Source organism: Elephas maximus, chromosome 9 (assembly GCF_024166365.1).
Source record: "Elephas maximus indicus isolate mEleMax1 chromosome 9, mEleMax1 primary haplotype, whole genome shotgun sequence".
Classification (NCBI taxonomy): Eukaryota; Metazoa; Chordata; class Mammalia; order Proboscidea; family Elephantidae; genus Elephas; species Elephas maximus.
In genome coordinates this window covers 3,755,476-3,769,836 of record NC_064827.1, presented here as the reverse complement: position 1 = coordinate 3,769,836, position 14,361 = coordinate 3,755,476, and the positions used below count along the sequence as shown (strand labels likewise).

Genomic DNA, 14,361 nt, shown 5'->3' with positions numbered 1-14,361 from the left:
TCCCCTTGGAACCTTTCTAGACCTCCAGTGGGAAGTTCTAGACTTCTGTGGACTTGAGTCCATTATATGCAAGGCAACTACAGTGTAAGACGTGGGGGTAGGGTCAGTGTGCTGGGTTACTCCTGCACACCCCAGGCCTTGAGGCACTGTAGGGCAAAGCTGATAATGAGTGGGGAGTGGGCTGGCTTTTCCTAAAGACACAAACAAGAGGATCCCATCACACAGGAGCCCCTGTGGGAGCCCTCTTGGAGGGAAGAATTTCTCCTTGCTGAGGGGAAGTGAAGCTAATTTAGTAGGAAGCATGGTGGAGCTGGGGAAAAGAACACATTCTGCAGCTGTATCCACCTCCAGCTGGCACCACCCAGCCAGCAGGGAGGAAGTGGCTGTGCCCAGGGATGGTGAGAAACAGAGGCAGAGTTTCCAGTGGGCTGCTGGCCCTGTAAGAGGGAGGCGCTCCTTCTGCAGCAGAGACCAGAGCTCCAGACCCAGCAGAGCCTCCTTCGGCCGTGAGGCCTGCTGTACTGCTCATCGTAATCCTGCGTATCAAGGCCTCCGTGGCCACTGACACCTGCATAGGTGAGTCAGACCTCAGGCAAGGAGGCCCTGAGCATGTCGGGACCCTGAAAGCTGACCACTCACCCTGTGCCAGGCCCTAGGCCCCACCTTTTGCGGGCATTCTCCCTTTCCTCTTCTCAATGGCTCGTTTTCAGCACTCTTTTCATAGAGAAGAAGCTCAAAGCGGCAGGTGTGCCGTGCTCGGAGGCTAGGAGTGTGCACTGTGAAGACAGCATCTGGGTCCTAACCCTGCTCCCAGCCCCTGCAGGGGTCCTGACAGTCACGCTCTTCTCATGTCTCAGGGCTCTGAGTCAGGGTGACCCCATGTGTCAGAACACAACTGTGCTTCACAGAGTTTTCAAAAACTGATATTTTAGAAGTAGATTGCCAGGCCTTTCTTCCCCAGGCAGCTCTGGGTAGACTTGACATGCCAACCCTTCAGCTCAGGGCCAAGAGTTTTAGCCATTTGCATCTCCCAGGGACTCCACTCAGTAGAAGGACGGTAATGAGAGCCCATGTCAGGGTTGTGTGAGAAGGTGAAACATCTGGAAGGCTCAGCCTAGGTGAGCACGAGGTCAAGATGTGCTGACTGTCACCACTGAAACCTCTTAGCAGACGTGGCCAAGCAGGGGTGCATACCTGGGGGGGCTGGGCTTTCAGTCCAGGATGCACACAGCTCTGGGGACAGGCGATTCCCATTGTGTCCGGGACGACAGAAGCAAGGATAACATTGTTCCCACAGGTTCCAGACCTCATTCCCCTGGACTCCCAAGAGGACCTCAGTGTCCAAGCCCCCTCCTTGCACTGAGAGTCTGGCCTAGGGTCTTCTTGGCCGCAAGTAGAGTCTAGCCTTGAAAGAGGAAATCACCTTCCAAACGCACTGGCGGGCCTGAGGTTGCTAACACAGTATGGAGGGACGGTGAGGAGTGATTATCGTATATCACTATGGAGAGAGAACAAGAATTGAGTTAGGAAGGAAATACACACACACACACAGTGGTAGCTGACTTCACTACTGATACTATCTGTAAGGAGCCCGAGTAGCACAGTGGCAAAGAACTCGGCTGCTAACCAAAAGGTTGGCGGTTCGAATCCACCAGCCACTCATTGGAAACCCAATGGTGTAGTTCTACTGTGTCCTATAGGGTGGCTATGAGTCAGAATCGCCATGATGGAAACAGTTCTGGTTTTTTGTTTCATTATCAGTAAGTTAATTTTCTTTCTCCAAGTTTCTAATTCTGTAAATCATCTAAACTTAGCATGTGTTCTTTTGAAATCAGCAAAACTTAAAAGTATGAAAACTGAAGCAAAACCACACTCCAATGTGAGCTCTGCCTTGATGGTGCCACCAGCTCTGAGTCCCCACGGTGTGTGAGGTTGGACTCCACTGCCTAGTTCTGGAGTTGAAATGCCCACTTAGAACTGCCTTCCTCAAGTGAGATGTGAATGTTGGTTTTATTAACAGTGGAGATGGAAACAGTCAACAGTTGACACTCCTAAGGAGTCTTAGCTACGCCTTCAACTGTACATCCCTGTGAGGTCGGCCCTGTTCCCGTCCTCCCTGGGAGCTGAGGGGACAGAGGGTCAGAGTGCTGAGTTACTGGGGGGTCGGAGTCTCCCTCAGGCTCGTCCAGCCCCTCAGCCATTGCTGACCAGTACCCCATGGGGAGCAGAGACCTGGCCCCCACCATAGTGGAGACCCCTCACCCCTGGGCTGACCCTCCAGCTGAGCCTGTGACCCTGGTGGCCATCTTGCCAGCTGCCTGGCCCAGGGCTCCTGAGGCAGAGTCCCTTGTGGGCGGCCTGTCTGCTAGCTCTGCGGGCCTTTCTGGCCCAGGACACCCATGCTGAGGGGCCCCCTGTGTCTTCCTGCAGGGGTGAAGATGGTAGGTCTGGAGGACTCAGCATTCTCAGAGGCTGACTGGGGATGCCCGGAGTCCCGGGACCCAAGAGAGAGGCAGGCGCCAGTGGGGGGAGAGGTATGTGATCAGCCGTGGTGGGGGGTTGCTGACCTCCTGCTCTTGTTTCTAAACTCCCAGTTCCCCTGAACCCCAACCCAAACTCTGCTGAGATCCTTACTCAGGGCCTCTCTCCTGACAAAACAGCAGCAGGGGCAGGCCCCACCTGGCACAGTTTCTGGTCCCCTGAGCCTGGCATGAGGCTGGAGGATACTAGAGGCTCAATCAGGGACTGCCTTGGGATGGGGGGGTTGAACTCCCTGTGCCTTGAGAAGTTCAGGGGGACACTTACCAAGCACTGGGTGGGGATTCACGCTGGAAACAGGGCAAGTTTGGACATTCCTACCCCTCACACATTCTAAGGGGTGTCAGGCTCAGGGTCTGCGTGGTAGGCCCCTGTCAGGTCTGTGGGCGTTGGCTAACTGTGCCGCCCTCGCAGTGCTGGGCCCAAGGGTGGGATCTCTGCCTGCCCCCTGTGCCCTGTTGGGGACACCCAGACAAAGATCTGAGGGAGGTGGAAAAGGAATCTGAATCCAGCCTCTCTCGGACCACTTTCCTACCAGTGGGTGGGGTTCATCTGCCCAAAGCAGGACCCAGGCCCCCTTCCCCAGCCACAGTTGGCGGATGTGTGAGAAGGTGGGTGATGCCCCTGCTGCACCCTCCCTGCCCCGGCTGTCAGGACTGCCCCGAGGCCCTCTGTCCCCACAGCAAGCCTGAGGTCTAGAGCCCTTGAGATCAGGAATATTGGGGGCTGCAGCCATGGTAACCAGAATTACCAGAGGCAAGGACTCTCAAGGAGGATTTCTCAGGTTCCTAGACTTGGGAGGAGTCCTGACTGGCACAAACGACTAAGCACTTGGTTCAAACCCACCCAGAGGGGCCTCAGAAGACAGGCTGGAGATCTGCTTCTAAAAGACCACAGCCTGGAAAACCCCATGGGTCAGTTCTCCTCTGCACACATGGGGTCACCGTGAGTCAGAGTCAACAGCAACGAACAACAACAACAGGTCTGGGGGTTTTGGTGCATGAGTGTGTTTGGAATTTGCAGGACAATGCGGTCCCCCTGGGAAAGTAGGGCCATTTGGGCCCAAAGGTAAATCACAATAAAGAAGAAAGACACCCTGGGAAGAACAATGGACCTGCTGCAGAGAAATATGGGAGGGAACTAGGGGCTGTGACATTTGTCATTTCTAAAGAGCCAACTCCTGTCCCTGACAGGGCTCTGCCCCACCCTGGTCCTGGGTCTGGACCCAGGTACTCTGATTTACCCAACCCCAGCCCAGCAGTGGTTTCTGGGTGGACATCTGGGCCAGCAGAACCCTAAGCATCCCCAGATTAGCCCACCCCACCTCACTTGCATCCACGGGAGTGATTTGAGAAGTGGTTGAGTCCATCCCTGGGCTGACCACGTCTCTTTCCCTAGGACAGCCTGGACAGAAGGGGGTGCGTGGAGAGAAAGGTAAGCCGTCCTGAAGGGGGCGTCATGCTGGCTGTGTCCACACAAGAGGCTCTCAGGTCTTAGCCGTGCCTAGACTCTGGGGTGGGCCGGGGACCAACCTTCCCCTGTGAGGTAGACATGGTCTGAGTTGGGCAGGATGGAAGTATCTGCTCACCTCTCCCAGCCCTTCCCAGCCACACCTCACCTGGTCTGGTTCCAACCCCTAAGCAGGACTCCTGTCCTGTCCCCTCCTGTCATCTGACCCCTCACCTGCAGCTCGAGTCCAGGCAATGTGTGAAAACCAGGGTTAGCCGGAGGAGGGCCAGGGGAACGTCATCTACCACCACTCATCACAGAAAAGTGGGGACGATATAATGTATACACATACAGGGAGATTTTTTTTTTATATATACTTATAATTTATAAGGTATAACTTATTTTCTGTTATATGGGCTGTGGGGGCAGAGTCAGCTTTTCTGAAGGTGCTGACCCTTTCTTCTGGAAAGTTCTGGATTACTGTCCTACTTCCTAGTCCAGGGTGGGGGATGAGGGTTTGGATCTCCCACATGTGATGTGTTATGCTATTTTTTTCTATGCCATCTCAGGAGAGACTTGGAAGCCTCAAGGATGTCACACAGGTGGGTGACACCCCCCATGCCTCTCCTCAGCCTGCCCACAGACCACAGGCTGGACCTGGGCCCACCTGCAGGAAATGCTTGGCCCCCCGTTCCTGCCAACCCTAGCGCCTTCAGCAGCCTGGAGGCTCTGCCTGTTCTTACTCCCAAGTTAGCCGACTACCTAAAACAACATTGCCTGGATACACGTGTTTATATGCAGACACGCAGAGAGATTTACACCAGGAAATTGGCTCACACGATGGTGGATGGCAGCAAGCCTAAAATCTGAGGGTCAGGCAATAGCCTGAAGACTCCTGCAGGCTTGCTTCCCAAGACCCATAGATCAGGCAGTGGGAGGAGTGAGGAGTGGAGGAATTCGGGGAAAATGTCTATTTACAGTGTGGAGGCAGAACACTTACTAGGGGAAACTTTCTTTTTGTTCTTAAAACCTTCAAGTGATTGCACCACACCCACCCACATTATGGAGGGTAACAGGTGCTTTACTTAAGACCAACTGATTTTACCAGACCTCCCCCGCTCCACATTATGGAGGATAATGGGTGCTTTACTTAAGGCTAACTGATTCAGTCACGTGTAACTGCCACATAACAGCATCTAGACTAGTGTTTGGCCAAGGACTGGGCAGCAAACCCCAGCCTTGTGGACACCGAAAATCTCCATCACAGGATGGTCAAGGGGACTGGGCTCTGTAACTCACCACGGCGCCTTGTGGGCCTCCATCCCAGGCCCCAGCCTCCCCTGCCCATCCACACTCCCCTGTCCTGCTCTCCCTCTTCTTCCCCTGCAGTGCCCCTGTCCCCGTGCCCATTTCCCTGTTCCTCTCCAGGACCACAGAGCTGCAAGGAGCTGCTCACCCAGGGGAACGCTCTGAGCGGCTGGTACACCATCTTCCTCCCTGACTGCCAGCACCTGACCGTGCTCTATGACATGGACCGTGAGTGCTGGGTCACAGGGTTGCTGTGTGGCCTGGAGGAGGGGCTGCCTAAAATCCCAGCACTCTCCCTGTGACTTTCTAATGGTCTCTTTCCCTCTGGGCCTCCGTTTCCCTATTGTCACTCATAAGGCACAGTCCCCTCCCTTTCACTGAGGACAGAGAGAATCAGAAATGGTGGGGGTGGATGACCCTGTGAGGGAAAGAGGCCAGGTGGGGACTGAGGCCTGGGAGGAGCCCAATCCCTTTCCGCTGGAAGGGTCTGGGGTTCTCCTACCCTCTCTGAGCCCCATCTCCTTCTTGCGAAACTGGGGAGCCCTCCTGACCATCCTGGGTTGGTGATAAGGTCCAGGTGCAGTGTCATGCACATGGTCTGTGATGTTGTGTGAACTGTGAAGTATTGCTCCCATGTGGGGTCAGGATCACTCCCTGAACTGAGGGACGTGAGCCTGGTGCCCCCTCCCCAAGCCCCTCTGGTCCGTAGGTTTTCCAGTGGAGGATGGATGGCTCCGTGGACTTCTATCGGGACTGGGCCATGTACAAGCAGGGCTTTGGCAGTCAGCTGGGGGAGTTCTGGCTGGGGAACAACAACATCCACACTCTGCCCAGGGTGAGGCCCTGCTGGAGGCTTGAGGTCTTGGGGGCCTGGAATGGACACTGCCCAGCCCTGAGACCCAGACCTTCCAGAACATAAGACCCCTGTGCTCCTGGACCACAAATGATGGGACTCTGAGAACATGGATGTCTCACTGTGACCTGCTGAGGTGTGCATCCCTTCCTTGGGCTTTCAGAGCATGTGGACCAGGGGTGTGGGATCACTGGAGTGAAGACAACTTCCAACCATAGCGCCCTTGACACCGGGAACCAGAGAGTAGGGAGGGACATGGAGGCCTTCAGGACTTGTGTCCAGCCACCTATACTCATGTTCAACTCATTGCTAAGCTGGAACTGGAAGTTTGGCCTTTTGGGCCACTTTCCCAAGAGTAGCTGCTTCCCTGGGAATCCTGGGGAAATTGCAAAGCCATTCATGTTCTCTCTGCCCATGTAGACAGACACTCCTCAAGGGCTTACCCAATTCCCCACCCTCCATATCTGGTGGCAGAAAGACTCTTCAGCTGGGACCTTAAAATCTTTTCCCAACAGGCACTAGTGAGCTCTGTGTAGACCGGGTGGACTTGGAGAGCAACCACCAATTTGCCAAGTACAGCTCATTCAAGATGGCGGGAGAGGCAGAGAAATACAAGCTGATCCTGGGTGCCTTTGCAGGAGGCAGTGCAGGTGAGTCCGTGCAAAGCACCAGGGGCCTGGGCTTCACAGCGAGGCTGGGTAGTCAGTGAGATTGGGGCTAGAATCCTGGCTCTATTTCTCCCTGGGTGACCTCGTCCCCGGGGCCTCACCTCCTGAGTCCCTGTTCCTCCGTCTGTGAATCCAGGCACTCACACCTGCATCTCTAGGTAGGGTGGGATCCCAGGACATGACCCGTTACTGCCCCTCAGGCTACAGGGTGAGCTCTCTGTGAGTGTGGCAAGGTTACTGACCAGTGTCATTGCAGACACCTGGAAGGGGACAGTCATTTCACACATGTCCATAGACCTCCACTTCCCAAGCTATGTTCTCCGGGACATGAGCCCTATGGGACATTCTTTGCCAAAAGGCTTTTCCAGCTACATGACTTGGGGTCATTTTCCTATATAGCATCCTGTTGGGAATTCCCAGTGAACATGAGTTCCCCCAAAGACGGCAGGATCACTGCAGCAGGAAGCCGATACCTGTGTTTAACCCACAGTTGCCCAGACCAAGGCACTCCCTTGTGAGAAGTTACGATCATGAGAACCTAAGAATTTGCAGGTCCTTTTTACATTACTGAAGCTCCTTTGAGCCTCCTGGGAAGGGGGAAAGGACAGAGACCAGCACCTCCATTGTAGATGGTGAAGCTGAGGCTCGGGGTGAGCCTACTCCCAGCAGCAGCCAGAGCTGAGCTGGAGCTCAGGGGTCAGAGGGAGAGGATGGTGCCCTGGATGGTTCCCCAGAGTGGGGAACCTGCTGGAGGAAGGAGGCCTCTTCAGGGCAGGAGCTCTGCTCTGAGACAGCAGCTTACGGCTGTGTGGGGAGGGGTACTCTCAGTGCCTGGTGGAGGGGGTGTGGCCTGGGGGGTCCAGGAGTAGAGGATGGAGCTCCTGGTCACCTGACCTGCTCCTCTGAAAAGGAAGATGGCACGCATCAGGAGCTGCAGCTGACGGGGGTTTGCCAAAGACTCTGCAGACAACAGAGAGGAGAACACAGGCGCCTCCAGAGACCGAGCTTCTCGGATTGAGTGTGAGCAAGCTGCACCGCTGTCGGTGCAGACCCCTCACCGCTGGTGCATGAGGGGTCTCCCAGCGCTGCCTTCCAACACCCAGTTCTCCTCCTGAGCAGGCGATTCTCTGGCGTACCACAGCAGCCAGTCCTCCACCGAAGACCGGGACAATGCCGTGGATGGTAGAAACTGTGCTGAGCTGTATCAGGGAGCCTGGTGGTACAAAACTTGTCATGCGTCAAATCTGAATGGTCGCTACCTTGGGGGGAACCATGACAGTTTCACCAATGGCATCAACTGGATGTCTGGGAAGGGGCACAACTACAGCTACAAGACCTCGGAGATGAAGCTGCAGCCCACCTAGCTGGGGGCGAGGAAGCCCCGCCTTTTCCCAGCAGGGCCTCGCTCACACACAGTGGTGGGTGTGGACAGGAGATCATGTAGCCAAGGCATGTAGAAGACGGACATGTAATTTTAAGTTGTATTTCTCTTGCAGAAAGATATCCAAATCCTGTTCCATCTCTGGAATTATCAGCCCTAGGTTTGTGACATTTACTGATTTCAAGCCTCTTCCCCGCCTCAGCAATGAATGAGTATCCATTTCACCGTGCCCTTTCCAGCAATTAGTTCTATCATTAAGAAAAAAAAATAAAATTCAAATGATATGATGTGCTAAAAATGGGCCCCATTTTTATTTGCATTGTGTTGGTCACAGGCCAGGTTCTCCCTGGGAATTCTCACATGGCTTCCCCAGGACTTGGGTCAGCAGGTGGAACCAGGACACCCTTTTGATTGATAGAATTTCAGATACATTAAGACAAGGATCAACAAACTAAAGCTGGTGGTGCCTGTTTTTACCAAAAAAAAAAAAAAGTTTGCTTAGGCCTCAGCTATGCCATTGGCTCCATGTGGTCTGTGGCTGCTTTCACGCTCCAAGCAGAGTAGAGAAGTTGGAACAGAGACCATGTGACCCACAACTCCTACCACGTCTGCTCCCCAGTCCTTTAAAGGCAGTCTTTACAAATCCTTGTACCAAGTGATGAAGCAGCTGGTCTCAGGTCCCCAGCATCTGGGTCCCACGCCCTCTCCACACTACCCGTTCTTCCTTTGCCCCAGTCCCCTCCGTGCCCACGTGAGTTACTTGGAGACATCCTCACGCATTGAAAAAAGGTGATTTTATGCCTGGGAATTCCTCATCAAAAAAAAAAAAAAAAAAAACACAAATGAAATAAAGCAAGTGAGAGAGTGGTCAGAGAGTCCAGGCTAGGGAAACGTCTCTGTCTTGTGTGAGTCCAGCAGGGAGGGACTAAGAGCCTCATGGTGGTGCAAATGGTTTGTGCTCATTACTAACCTAAAGGTTGATGGTTTGGGCCCACCCCAAGGGACCTCGGAAGAAAGGCCTGGTGAGCCTGGCCATCTTCTTCCAAAAAACCAACCACTGAAAAGAAAACTCTATAGAGCACAGTTCTACTCTGACACACATGGGTTGCCGTGAATTGGCATCAACTCCACAAACATGGCAAAATTGTGTCTGCTGAGGGCTGTGCATTGCCCTTTCTCTGCCCCCTTCTCACCCGCCCCACCCCCATCCTTGCCCTGGTCAGCCTGAGGAAACCCTGCGTTGGCCAGTGCTGAACTTCTGCGTTGCTGCTTGGGTCTTCGTATAACTTTCTGGCCTCATCCTTCTACTGAGAGAAATTCAGAAGGGCTCCAAGGTGGCCACTATCCTTCTTTAATTTGTTGACCCAGGATCCACAGATCCCCCTTCTCCTCCCCAAGAGTCCCTTGCCAAGGCTTTAGCTGGTCCAGGAAACATTGAAAACATGGAAAATGGTATGTGTCTGAGTTTTTCTGGGAAGGAGTCCATGGTTTCCAGTGAGTTCTGAAGGGTGTGTGTCCCACAGATTCAGGTGCTACTGCTCCGGGCTGCACGCTCCCTGAGCCCACCGCAAGCTCTTGTTCCTTGGGTGGGATCTGAGTCCTGAGAGGAGCCCAGGAGAGGACCAGGAGAGGGACCAGCCCAGGGAGAGGCTGCTGGAGAGAGAGAGCGGCCCTTCCTGCCTCCCGAGCCCACAGTCTGGGACCATGCTCACCTGCCACTGGGACTCTGACCCATCTGCAGGACAGAAACCACCATCCAGCCCTGAAATGTGATGGTTTATTATTAAACGAAGAAGCGCCACCCTATAAAGTCACACCTCACAGCCTCTTCTCTCTCTGGGAGACCTGGCTCAGTGCTGTTTCCCAGAATCACCAATATATGGACGTGGATTCCTTGCTACAGAACACACCGGGCAGTCCATCATCTGGGGTGAGGTATTTGGCATCGTGTCTTTTGGTCAGCCAAGTGTCACCTAGCACGCGTCCCGTGTCCAGTGTCCCCAGGAGTCATGGTCGGATTCCCGGCAGGAAGTCCAAAGTTGTTTACCCAGCATCATCAGAATGGATCTCCACTGGGCTGGTGACCAAGATGTAGGGGTCAAGGACAAACTGCATATTTGAGAAAAAAAAAAAAAAGGCCACCCAGAATATAGCAGGCAAGCTTGGCTCTAAACATAGCCACCTGCATAACTAGATCCAGGGTTTCTAGAGAAGCTTGGGGACTGTGAGCAGGCCTAGATGTTGGCCAGTTGCCTCCCCTGATGATGCTTCTGGCTCCAAGTTCCTGGTCCTCTGGGCCTCATGGATTCTAATTGAAATGAGTTTGCGTTAATTTGCTCAGCTCTCTTCCCATTCTGGCCTCACCGTCTTCTGTAATAAGAGCTTTGCCCTGACAGGCCAGAAGCAGCAGAGCATTTGTGTGCTTGCACGGAAATCCTCAAATCGTTCACGCGGCTCTCTGCAACCAGCACCTAAAAAAACCAAACACAGGCATCTAGTAGATTCCGACTCAGGGCAACCCCGTGTGTGTCAGAGTAGAACTGCTCCATAGGGCTTTCTTGGCTGTAATCCTTATGGAAGCAGATTGCCAGCCCTTTCTTCTACCACACCTCTGGGCGGGTTCGAACTGCCAACCTTCGGGTTAACAGCAGAGTGCAAATCATTTGTGCCACCCAGAGAGTCAGAATCGACTCAACGGCAACGGTTTTTTTTTTTTTTTTTTTTGGTTAGGGACCTTACGGACACATTTTTTGTTGTTGAGCATTGTTGAGTCCATTTTTGACTTACGGCTCCCCCATCTGACATAGTAGAGCCATACCACAGAGTTTGCTAGGCTGTAGTCTTTATGGGGAGCAGATCACTGGGTCTTTCTCCTGCAGAGCAGCTGGCTGGCTTTGAACTGGCAACCTTTTGGTTATCGGTGGGGAACTTAAACATTGCACCATCATTAATAGTACATTAGTGGTCCCTAAACCTGACTTCCCATCACAATCACCTGGGGAGACTTAAAAATACTTACGCAGAGAACTCATCCCCAAATTACAAAACCAAAATTTTGGTGGATAACACCTGTTGTAGTAGTTAGGTGCTGTTGAGTCAGTTCCGACTCATGGAAACCCTGTGCACAACAGAACGAAACACTGCCCGGTCCGGCACCATCCTCACAATTGTTGTTATGCTTTGAGCCTATTCTAGCAGCCACTGTGTAAATCCATCTCACTGAGGATGAGATTGAAGAAGACATTGAAGGTCTTCTTCTCTTTTGCTGACCCTCTACTTTACAAAGCATGATGTCCTTCTCCAGGGACTGGTCCCTCCTGACAACGTGTCCAAAGTATGTAAGACGTAATCTCACCACCCTTGTTTCTAAAGAGCATTCTGGTTGTACTTCTTCTAAGACAGATTTGTTTGTTCTTTTGGCACTCCATGGTATATTCAATACTCTTCCCCAACACCACAGTTCAAAGGCATCAATTCTTTGGTCTTCCTTATTTATTATCCAGCTTTCACTTGCTTATGATGCAATTGAAAATACCATGGCTTGGTATTTTCAATCAATTTTCATGCATATGAAACAAATGAAAACACCATGACTTGGATCAGGCACACATTTGTCTTTAAATTGACATCTTTGCTTTTCGAGACTTTAAAGAGGTCTTTTCCAGCAGATTTGCCCAATGCAGTGCGTCTTTTGACTTCTCGACGGCTGCTCCCGTGGACGTTGACTGTGAAACCAAGTGAAATGAAGTCCTTGACAACCTCAGCCTTTTCTCCGTTTATCAGGATGTTGCTCACTGGTCCAGTTGTGAGGATTTCTGTTTTCTTTCTGTTGAGGAGTAATCGATACTGAAGGCTGTGGTCTTTGATCTTCATCAGTGAGTGCTTCAAGTCCTCTTCACTTTCAACAAGGGAGGTTGTGTCATCTGCATAATTCAGGTTGTTAACGAGTCTTCCTCCAATCCTGATGCCCTGTTCTTCTGCATCTAGTCCAGTTTCTCGGATTGCTTGTTCAGCATACAGGTAGCATAGGTATGATGAAAGGATACAATATTGATGCACACCTTTCCTGACTTTAAACTATGCAGGTCCCCTTGTTCTGTTCGAGCAACTGGCTCTTGATCCATGTAGGTTCCTCATAATCACAATTAAGTGTTCTGGAATTCCCATTCTCTACATTATCCATAGTTTGTTATGATCCACACAGCCGAATGCCTTAGCATACTCAGTAAAACACAGGTAAACATCCCTCTGGTATCCTCTGCTTTCAGCCAGGGTCCATCTGACATCAGCAATGATCTCCCTGGTTCCACATCCTCTTCTGAAACCGGCCTGAATTTCTGGCAGTTCCCTGTCGATATACTGCTGCAGCCACTTTTGAATGATCTTTAGCAAAATTTTGCTTGCGTGTGATATTAATGATACAGTTGGATAATTTCCACATTCGGTTGGGTCACCTTTCTCGGGGGTAGGCATAAATGTGGACCTCCTCCAGCTGGTGGGCCAGGCAGCTGGCTCCCCCATTTTTGGCGCAGACGAGTGAGCTTCCAGTGCTGCAACCATTTGCTGAGACATCTCAGTTGGTGTTCCGCCAACTCCTGACACCTTGTTTTCCCCAATGCCTTCAGGGCAGCTTGGACTTCTTCCTCCAGCATTGTCAGCTCCTCGTTATATGTTATGTCCGGAAATGGTTGGACATCGCCCAATTCTTTTTGGTATAGTGACTGTGTATTCCTTCCAACTTCTTTTGATGCTTCCTGCATTATTTGGTATTTTCCCTGTAGAATCCTTCAGTATTGCAACTCAAGGCTTAAATTGTTTTCTTCAGTTCTTTCTGCATGAGAAATGCTAAGCATGTTTTTCCCTTTTGCTTTTCTGTCGCCAGGTCTTTGCATGTGTCATCATAATACTTCACTTTGTCTTCTCCAGCCACTCTTTCAAATCTTCTGTTCAGCTCTTGTACTTCATCATATTTTCTTTTGCTTTAGCTACTCAACATTTAAGAGCAAGTTTCAGAGTGTCTTCTGACATCCATTTACGTCTTTTCTTTCTCTCCTCTCTTTTCAGTGACCTCTTGCTTTCTTCATGTATGATGTCCTTAATGTCATTCCACAACTTGTCTGGTCTTCAGTCATTAGTGTTCAACACATCAAACCTATTCTTGAGATGGTCTCTAAATTCAGGTGGGATATACTCAAGGTCGTACTTTGGCTCTCATGGACTTGTTCTAATTTTCTTCATTCTCAACTTGAAATTGCATATGAGTAATTTAAGGTCTGATCTGCAGTTGGCCCCCGGCCTTGTTCTGACTGATGACATCAAGCTTTTCAATTGTCTCTTTCCACAGATGTGGTCAATTTGATTCTTGTGTATTCCATCTGGCGAGGTGTTGGTGAAAAAAGGTATTTGCAATGAAGAAGTCATTGCTCTTGCAAAATTCTGTCATTCAATCTCCAGCATTGTTTTTATCACCAAGGGCATATTTTCTAACTACTGATCCTTCTTCGTTTCCAACTTTCAATTTCCAATCACCAGTAATTACAAATGCATCCTGATTGCATGTTCGATGAATTTCAGACTGCAGAAGCTAATAAAAATCTTCAATTTTTTCATCTTTGGCCCTGGCGGTTGGTGTGTAAATTAGAATAATAGTCATATTAACTGGTATTCCTTGTTGTTAGGTGCCGTAGAGTCAGTTCCGACTCATAGTGGCCCTATGCACAACAGAATGAAATATCGCCCAGTCCTGAGCCATCGTTACAATCGTTGTTATGCTTGAGCTCATTGCTGCAGCCTCTGTGTCAATCCACTTCATTGAGGGTCTTCCTCTTTTCCCCTGACCCTGTACTCTGTCAAGCATGATGTCCTTCTACAGACACTGATCGCCCCTGACAACATGTCCAAAGTATATAAGACACAGTCTTGTCATCCTTGCCTCTAAGGAGCATTCTGGTTGTACTTCTTCCAAGACAGATTTGTTTGTTCTTTTGGCAGTCCATGGCATATTCAACATTCTTTGCCAACACCACAATTCAAAGGCATCAATTCTTCTTCGGTCTTCCTTATTCATTGTCCAGCTTTCACATATATGTGATGCGATTGAAAATACCATGGCTTGGGTCAGGCGCAACTTACTCTTCAAGGTGACATCTTTGCTCTTCAACACT

At 51.1% G+C, this 14,361-nt stretch overlaps 1 pseudogene; it reads left to right on the top strand.

Annotated features, from left to right (window-relative positions):
- Nucleotides 1–301: 301 nt before the first annotated feature.
- Nucleotides 302–8,274, top strand: LOC126083135 (ficolin-2-like; annotated as a pseudogene).
- The last annotated feature ends 6,087 nt before the right edge of the window (nt 8,275–14,361 follow it).